Raw genomic sequence first — 7,923 nt, forward strand, 5'->3', positions numbered from 1 at the left:
TCAACGTGTTAAAAACAAAGTTTAACCTCTTCAGGGATGAATTTTTATAGTAGGTAACAATCTATTTAATTTTTTCTTTTTCACTTATCATCCATTTCATATCATTCGATAATGATAGTGATGGTGAATGATATTGATCTGTAGCAAGTAGTTTTTCAACCGATTCTCATTTTCTTTACACTTAGAATAATTATAATTTTTAGACATATACGTAATAGTATCCTTAAATAGGTTAAAGTCGTTCATCACGTATCTATGGACATCGCAATTCTCGTACGACGAATGTTTCCAATTTTTATTTTAACCTTGCAATGCATATAGTTGCAGAAATACCAATTTTCAAATTTTATTTGTAGTTTTGTGAGGGTATTGAAATTTTTTATACCCACAAAGTTATGCATCTCAAAAGTATTAGTATGTACGTCGATCCAGATTAACCTTCCCCTGAAAAATACTAAGTCCATTCGAAGCCGTACACGCGTCACAAACACTTCGAAAACAACTTGATTTCACCCATCGAAGACAAAAAAACCATTTACACGAATTGTTCGGACTGAAATTGAATAAATATCTTAATTTCGTAAATAGTTTCGTTTTTTAAATCATTGTCATAGTAATGCAGAACCAGTTTCCACTAATAAAAATGAAAAGAAAATATATAACAACAAAATGTAATTTTCATAAAATAATTTCAAATTCTTTAGTACGATTCCGAATCAAATTTTAATCATACAATGGGTATAGGACCATAACCATGAATGAAAATATCAATCTCATAATGTATATCCAACTGCAGTTTTTATTTTTCTATAGTTCCGCTATAATTTATTTATTTACTGAAAATATAATCGCGTGATTAATCTCGTGAAATAAATATTGGTGAAATCAATCTTGTAACACCTTCTGCAGTATGTTCCGATCGCAGTTCGCGCGCGCTTCGCCAAACAGACTCGAAAATGAAGATGACTCACCGGTCACGCCGAGATTAGCCGGTCAGCGTGGACGCAGAAAAGATTAGTTCGCTTACCTGCAACAGAAAAACAGAAAGGGTAACGTTGAGCGACGCTCGAATTCGTGGACGGCAATTAATTTCGCCGCCCGGGCCAGTTTAGTCGGGCAATCCGCGTAAAAGCGCTAATTCGAAAATATCCTCATAAATATCGCCGGGAAATTTGTCCGTGCTCGTCGCAATAGGGTCGGCCCCGAAGTTTTGATTTACCGTCGCACGTGCGCGATTTAGCATGTAAATTTATGTGGCTGTGATTTAACGATAAATCTCGCGACAGTGGAACCCTTAAGCGCGAGACGCTCCTGGAACGTTCCGATACATTACATCGGCGTTAGCAAGCCGATCCTGCCAACGATCGCCATTCAGCTTCCGGAAATGATATTGTATCAATCATCGCACGCATGTACGAGCAGAGACCGTAAATAATTATCTCGATTATCGAGGTATTCGCGGGAATGAAAATTTTCCCTTCAGCGAAGCGCTCGACACGCAGCGTGATTCATCTGCGCGCGATTATCCATCGACAACCGCGAAATTCCGCGAACCTGTGGGCGATGCCGTTTATTCTCTGAGATGGTATCGGCTCCGTAATCTTATCGACATTGCGCAATTAATTGCGAAACTGGAGAACTTGTATTATGGGGAACATTCTTTCGATTTGTGTATTATTACGGATGATGCACCTTTATAATTGATAATACGTCTGTCTCATGTGTTCGATCGAAAACCAAGTATTGTACAAACACGTAAAATTATAGTATTTCTCTAGCATTGTGTCGTAAATAGCAAAATGTATTAATCGTTGGAATTAATGCATTAATGATCAAGCGTACGTACACACCAATCGATTTATTACTATGATTCAATTCTTCTTCTCGTGTTTCCTTTATTAATATTTTAGGCACACGTAAGTATAACAGAATAGAACAAAGCGTAAGAAGACTACATCCCACTAAACGATTAACACTAAACGTACCATTACTGGTAGAATGACATAATCTGTTATCTTTCTATTATTTAAATGAAATAGATGCTGTTATGAAAAATGATTCACTATATATCTTCTTTTATTTTAACATATATTATGATAAAAATGATTAAAAATCAAAAACAACAAAACCATGTCATTTCTGTACGATGAGATAAACCTGACGCTTTTAGTGCTCGGCACATTTAGTATTAAATACGTCTTAAACACTTCCTCTATTAATTTCAATTGTCGTAAATTCTTCTGAAACACTTGCTCTTTCATACATGATAGAAACTAAGCATCCTTCATTTTTAAAGACAGTATAATTATGCTTCGAGATTCCCTCTTTTCAGATGGGATGTACTTTATACACCAATCGTCGTCGTCAGTGCATAAATATTCGCAATATAATTAATATGAAAACCCTCTTCTGTCTGCTCTGCAGACGAAAACGATCTGAATTCGAAAAAAATCGCTTGCCATCGACCTTGCGTGACCCAAAGGATTGTCCGTGGACCCAGGTAACTCCGTAGGGATCGTCACGAACACGGGGGAGGCCCGATGGTTTCTCATTCGAGACAGCGTTTCATTTTCCGCGGCGAAGTTTCCGGTCATATGTATGCGCGCATGGTGGCCACCATCCAACTAACAAGCGAGTGTACGTGTGTCTATAGAAATTCTCTCTGAAACGCGTCACAACGATCACCCGCCGCTTGGCCAATATACGCAAATGAGACGAGATACGATTGACCCATATCCACGATATGCGGCTGGCTTTCCCACCGTGGTTGAGCACCACTGTCACCGACAAATGAATGAGTGTGGGCGAACACGTGACTGGGGATTCAAGCATTGCCCCACCTTTGTCGTTCACCATCCCCCCATACCGCCCCTCTGCCCCTCCGCCGTTTCCACATCCTCCTACAGCATAAATGACTCTTGGCTTTGCCTCCTGTATTACGGTCCGGACATGGTGCGAGCCTGTGTCTGTGTGTTTTGATCGTTAGGTGAGGCTAGAACAAGGCCAGTGCCTGCGTTGTAATAGGTTGCGATAGGTAGTGGCCAGATGCTGCGATCGCGCGACTGGGACTCGTTTAACTTTCATGGGGTTCCGACTTCTGACATCGATCCGCGTGTTGCTTGTCAAACGGCGCGATAAGCGCTATCCGTCTACGTTAATCCAGACACCGGCTCTCTACTGCTACGGTTCTGCCTCCGCGCTTTTCAAGGTGAACCGAAGAAGCTCCTTTCTTCAACCTTTAATACTTAATAACCTTTGGAATATAGTGATTGATGTTTTAATGCTTTGAGTGCTATGTCTGTCGAGAGTGGAAGACGGAATTATGTGCCTACTTGTCCAGATTCCATCTTGCAATAATATTCTATATTTACAGACCATGAAAAATAAATTTTTAGAAATCTGTTCTATGAGGGTTCGAATTGAATTTAAGATTTCGTCGAATACCATGCTACTGAATGGGAACTTAATAACTAATTAAAAACCGTCGGATTATGGCTAAATGACCAAACTTTAAATGATTGAATGACAGCTCCCTTTTATGTTGTACTACCAGGGGGAGAACACTCCGTATAACTCCTAATGTATGTTGCTAATTAATGCAGCGGTAATAACATCATATAGACAATATTACAACATTGAAATAAAAACGTCGGTCTTTATAAATAGATTGCGGATCTTTATGGAAAACAGAAATTTTGTACTCCGATTGTACGAAACAGGAGCTAAATAAAACTGAGTTTCTTCTTTTAATAGCTCCTAAAAGTTGGAAATGCTGTTATAACATTTTTAAATTTTTCTGATATCTTCTTTCGTCTATATTTTGTTTACCTATTTTCGTCAGAAATGCATAAAATCTGCAGCTTATTTATAGGAGTTCCTAATAAATGGTGTAATTAGAGTGTAATTAGACTGCTTCCGATTTTCGATATACTTCTATCTTCAACGTGAAATCATGCGATACAGAAACCCTTGTTTCGTCGAATTGAAAAAGGTTGTACAAGCTACCAACTTTGATGTTGAATAAGGAATCAACATGGAACACTGCGTTTCTGAAAACGGGGACAAATTTTCCAGACATGAATAATTCCAGACCGATTAGTTACAGCGACCAAATACATTTGATTATAACAGCAACAGATAACCAGAGGCGAATGTATTTACTCATTTTCGCTACTCCGCGTGCCGTGATTAAAAGTTTCGGCGAAAGTCGCGTAAAACGCGCGCCTATTTCCACGATCCAGTCTCGAAAACGGTAAAACACGACGCACCGCAATTCCCATTCCGGTTTCTTCGGTATGCACGCGCGTTAACCCCTTGCACTATAATAACGAGTCAGACTCGTGACTAATGTTTCGTGCACTATTCGATAAATATGGCTGCCAATCATTTCTATTAACCCTTTCACTACGACAGTGTCGTCTGCCGAAGTACTGGCGCTGAACGAAAGTTCACGCCAGAAATGCACAGTGCACGTGATTTCTGTACATCCGTTTTTCTTAGTTTTAAATAACAACTGTGCTGAATAAAACAATCGTTGCTCTAATGTAACAAGTATATTTACATTTTTAATATAAAAGAACCTACATGATTATTAAAATACAAAATACGAAAGGGTTAAATCGAAAGAAAATTTGAATCCCCTGTCATCGAAATCTGGGAATGAAGGTAAATGAGAACAATCGGGACACAAGAATCATCTCACGACATCAAGGAAATAATTAAGGACGAAACAGTCGTAATAAAAGTAGCTCTGAAAGACGCAGTAATGCAAGGGGTTAAGTATAATCGTAATTTCGTCGCGAACAATATTGACCGCATTAATACCCGTGGCAGCGTAGATCCGATGTCGCAAGGAGAGGGACGTCACCGAAAATCGGCGTATCGACGAATCGATCCGGCATTCGTCGACCCCGTTGGGGCTATCGAGGAGCAAACGCTCGAGTGTAAATACCGCGTGACAAAAGCGGTCGCAGTTCCGACCAAATTGGCCTCGAATTTCGAGGGCGCAAAAAAAGATCCGGAAACGCCAGTCCGCGGATAATACGCAGCGACGGCGGCGTCCGCCGCCTCTTCGCAGCGGAAATTAATTGCCCGCGGCCCGTCAGATGCACTTTTTCACGTTCTAGCGAGTCGGTCGGCTAAAATATCTCGTAACGATACACAGGGCGGCAGGGAGATTCGTGCAATTAACACGGCCCTGTTGTCGGCGCCGGGGATGCTCGATTCGCTTCCACGTTTCCGTAGACCGACGAAAATGCTGCGGGGAATTGCCATCCGTCGATGACGTCAATCCCGTCGATTGCATTTCATCAGAAGAGCCAAAGATCGGTGCTACTTATGTTGTCTGTTATTTTTCACGTCGGCGATACGCTACCGTTTACTATTATTCCTGGAATAATAAATCGTGACAGGATACGAGGTTTATGTTTCGTTGTTTGTTCAATCAAATTGCATACGTGTTTATTCGTTTTCGCTCCTACGTTCTTCTTTTTTTTATTTCGTAATTAAAACTCGTATATTTTCCTGAGTGATAATTGGCTAAAAATCGTATTTTTGTTCGTTAGTACTTGATACACGTTTTTGGGTAACAAACGAGTACGTACGACCCATTTTCGCCCGTTTGTGGATGATAAATTTGATTAAATTAACAGTAACGTTAAAATATCAATACTGCGACAATATTTGTTATTGCCCCATTGTATTGCTTTTTCAGTAAAGGTTAATAATTACACGTGGTAGCGATGCAGCGCGAAGATGAAAGAAACAATTATGTTTAACTCTCTCTCTCTCTTAATTAACACCACCGTCGAATTTATAATGAAATCTCAAGTTTCTTTAATTTTCCCCATATTATATCAATTGAAAAGTAAATTTTTATGCAAACTCTCTTTTCCATTAATAATTTTATAAATATCTAAAGGAAGGAAAAATTTGCGGACATCGTCTAGAATATTTCCTATGGTGAACGTAAAATAAGAACACAATGAACTTTTGTTGAACCCTCGACCACAGAGTCCGTACAAAATATGGACTATCTATGTTATACGAAAACGATTCTTGCATTAATTTTATATTATTAATCGTGTAATTTCATCAATAATAAATTATGAGGTATCATTGATTATCGTATGGTAAATATTGCAATACGTTATTTGGGCGCAACTAATTTTCATCTTATGGTTTCAGGTTCGAGGAGTTAAAGTGTATCTTCTAGCATTCGACGATGTTGCACGCAAATAAATGACAAGATACAATCTAATAACGATTTCAAATGGCGCAGTGCCGAAAGAGAGGCGTCCAAGTTAGTAAGTCTGGTCATGACTGTAAAAATCTACTGAATCACTGCACATCGACGGTACCGTCGTGCGTCCGCGCCGCCGCGCCGTGGCAAAGGAAACATTCAAGTCCTGGGAAGCAGGATCTCATTACTAGCCCGTGGATAGTCGGGCAATTAATAATTGCATCGCGGGGAGTCGTTAACGTGTCCGGACAAACCGCTTTTGAAAGGTAAACGAGAATTCCGGTTCTAATATTTTAACTGGGAAGCCGACACCGTTCCGGTGAAAAATTCCAACGCGCAAGTTTTCCGCCGTCTCGGCAGATGTACGGTGCGAGGCGAGCGGGCAAAAGCTCGGCTGGCGAAACTCTGGGCACGAGTGGCCATACACAAGCTCGGCCGCGTTTAAGAGCACACGCACGCCCCTGAAGGAGGACGCACGGCTCGTAAAAACGGCGTGGGCACTCGCGGGAGAGAGGCGGACAGAGAACGGTGAAGAGCGGAGCGAAGAGGTTTCCGGACGCGTTTAACTTTTACGCGCGCGACGCCGCGCCGTTTCGTCGTTTTCGTGCGCGGCCGAAACTCGGTACGCACGCGCCCCGCGAAGAAACGAGATATAATCGCGGAATAAAAACAACAAAGTGTTCAAGTTTCCCGACGCCCCGCGATTTATGCACGGAACACACTCGAAACGTCCCCCCTTCCCGATTCTCGTGGTTCACTTTCCAGCCCGCTTCCGGCCCGAGCCAAGCTTCCCCCCCCCCTCTCTCCCTCTCCCTCCCTCTCTCTCTCTCTCTCTCTCTTTCTCTCTCTCTCTCTCGTGCCCTCTCGACGTCGCGCGCGAGTTACGTTCCGCGGATAAAAAACTTTTATCAAACGCGCTGCCACCGTTACGGTAACACGGCTTGTTTTAATCGCACCGCGGGTTGTTACGGCTAAATTGAACCGCTGAACGACGCCGCGTTTCCACGCTGCAGGCTCGATTACCTCGTTACGGTGCCGGTTCCTCGATGTCCCTGTTATTTCTACTTGTCACTGCGCAGGTGTCTGAAATACTAAAACACCATCGCTTCCTGTTGTACATATATTCTTGGCCCGCTTGCGACGGGACCGATATCAGCTGCAGTTAGCGTAGCTCCGCCTAGTGGTTGACATTAGGGATCGTACACGCGTGGACGGAATGAATCTGCGTGTTGAACTTTTCACACTTCTTACCCGATAATTGAGTTCTCATGTGTTAGTGAATAAACAACTTGACATTGAGTATAATATTAACCCTTAACGGACGACGATTTTTTCGACCACGTGAGGTAGCCGGATGAGGCGATTTTCTCATATGTGTCGACTGTCTTGTATATAAATTATTTTAATTTGTATGTAATACAAATAAAATTTATATACGATTATGTGCAACTATATACAATTATATAATTTACATACAAATTATCTTAACATAAACACCGCGTGCGTCTCTCGTCCTGCCACGCGAAACACAGTGGTGACTGAGTCATCGCTTCTCGTCCGTTAAGTGTTAACAACAGTGGTATCAGGGTGGGACGGGATTCGTAGTATAATTCAGCAAAGGGGGGTAAACCTACGTGAAAAAATGAGAAACGAATTTGGTACAACATTATTTCATTGGTTCT

The sequence above is a fragment of the Augochlora pura genome, chromosome 10 (genome assembly GCF_028453695.1).
Source record: "Augochlora pura isolate Apur16 chromosome 10, APUR_v2.2.1, whole genome shotgun sequence".
Taxonomy (NCBI): Eukaryota; Metazoa; Arthropoda; class Insecta; order Hymenoptera; family Halictidae; genus Augochlora; species Augochlora pura.